This window comes from Octopus bimaculoides, chromosome 6 (assembly GCF_001194135.2).
Source record: "Octopus bimaculoides isolate UCB-OBI-ISO-001 chromosome 6, ASM119413v2, whole genome shotgun sequence".
NCBI classification, from domain to species: domain Eukaryota; kingdom Metazoa; phylum Mollusca; class Cephalopoda; order Octopoda; family Octopodidae; genus Octopus; species Octopus bimaculoides.
In genome coordinates, this window is record NC_068986.1 from 61,682,437 (window position 1) to 61,684,936 (window position 2,500).

Here is a 2,500-nt window from a genome sequence, read left to right on the forward strand (position 1 = left end):
GCAAGGAATTGTATCAGACTGCCAGAAGGGAAGCTAGGCGACAGGTTTATTTAGCCAGAGGGGAAGCAGATAAGAAAAAACTTGCCAATGTTCTGCGCTGTGAGGACCAAAGACTTGAGGTATTTCATGTTGCAAGACAGTGTGTGAGAGAGAATCGTGATGTTGTAGGAGAGTAATATGTTCATATGGATGATGGTTCACTTGCACTAAATGAAACTGCAAAGAGAGAGGTTTGGAGATGCCACTACGAAAGGTTGCTCAATAAAGAGAATGAACAGGAGAAAGAGAGTCTGCCGAATGTCGACCCAACAGAGGGACCAGCTATCCGAATTGACAGTACCTTGGTAGATAAAGCAATTAAGAGCATGAAGACAGGGAAAGCCCCCGGCCCATCAGGAATCACTGCAGAGATGCTCAAAATATATGTCAGTGTTAGCTATAGCCTAGTTACCCATATAGTTAACCAGCTGATGCACAAAAGAGTCATACACAATGACTGGTGTAGCAGCACCATAGTCAACTGCTACAAAGGTAAAGGTAATGCTTTAGATCCAAATAATTACAGAGGTATCAAGTTGTTGGATCAGGTAATGAAGGTCACAGAGAGGGTCATAGCCCAACTAATTAGAGAGAGAGGCAGTTTAAATGAGATGCAGTTTGGGTTCGTGCCAGGGAAAAGCACCACTGATGCTATATTTCTGGTATGACAGCTGCAGGAGAAATACCTAGCCAAAGATAAACCTCTGTACCTGGCTTTCGTTGACATGGAGAAAGCCTTTGATGGGTTACCCCGATCCCTTATCAATGAGAAATCTAGGGATAGATGAATCGTTAGTGAGAGCTGTGCAAGCCATGTACAGGGACGCTGTCAGTAAGGTGAGGGTTGGCAACAAGTACAATGAAGAATTCCAGGTAGAGGTAGGGGTCCACCAAGGTTCAGTCCTCAGCCCCCTTCTATTCATCATAGTTCTCCAGGCAATAACAGAGGAATTCAAGACTGGATGCCCTGGGAGCTCTTCTATACTGATGACCTTGCTCTAAATGCTAAGTCACTATTAGAACTAGAGGAGAAGTTTCAGGTGTGGAAGCAAGGATTAGAAGCAAAGGGCCTAAGAGTCAACCTAGCTAAAACCAAAGTCCTAATAAGTAGGAAGGCAGACAAACCACAAACCCCTTCAGGTAGATGGCCTTGCTCGATCTGTAGAAAAGGCATAGGTAGAAATTCCATAAAATGTACCCAGTGTCAGCTATGGACACATAAGAGGTGCAGCAATATCAAAGGAAGGGTAACTGGGAAGGTAGTTTTTGTATGTGGCAGATGCTCAGGTGCAATAAACACATTCCAGGGAGAGAAACTAGAAGTAGTTGATAGCTTCCATTATCTAGGTGACCAAGTCAGTAGCGGGGAGGGTGCACTGAAAGTGTAGCTGCTAGAATAAGAATAGTTCAGAGAGCGCAAGGGCCTCTTGCTCAGAGTAAAAGGCAGACTGTATGTTGCCATGTAGCATGACTGTACGAACAGCCATGCTACATGGCAGTGAAACATGGGCCACGACAGCTGAGGACGTGCATAAGCTTGCAAGGAATGAACCTGGGATGAGGTGGTGAAGCACAACCTTCAAACATTAGGCCGCACCGAGACCATGACTAGAGGCCAAGACCTTTGGAAATATGCTGTGTTTGAGAAGACTCGGCAAGCCAAGTGAGACCATAACACGTGGCCTATGCCAGGTGTGTAACCAGCTCACTTATGCGTACCTTTCCTCCATTGGACACTAAATTCTGCTTGCGAAAACCTGTTGAGGCAAGTGAAATCAAAATCGAATCAAATTCGATGACTGACACCCGTGCCAATGGAGCACTCAGAGCACCGTCCAAGCGTGATCATTGCCAGAGCAGCTGTTTGTCTTCCATGCCGGTAGCACATAAAAAGCACCCTTTGAGCGTGAGCGTTGCCGGTATCGCCATACTGGCTTTTGTGCTGGTGGCACGTGAAAAAACATTCGAGCGAGGTTGTTGCCAGCACCGCTGGACTGGCTCCTGTGCAGCTGACACGTAAAAACACCATTTGAGCATGGCCATTGCCAGTACCGCCTGACTCTCCCTCATGCCGGTAGCACGTAAAAACACCCACTATACTCTCGGAGTGTTTGGCGTTAGGAAGTTCATCCAGCTGTTGAAACTCTTCCAGATCAGATCAGTTTTGTGCAGCCATCTGGTTCGCCAGTCCTCAGTCAAATTGTCCAACCCATGCTAGCATGGAAAGCGGACGTTAAACGATGATGATGATGATGATGATAGATACATATATTTGTGTATATATAGAAACATATATATATATATATATATATATATATATATATATAGGCACAGGAGTGGCTGCATGGTAAGTAGCTTGCTTACCAACCACATGGTTCTAGTTTCTGTCCCACTGTGTGACACCTTGTGCAGGTGTCTTCTACTATAGCCTCGGGCCAACCAAAGCCTTGTGAGTGGATTT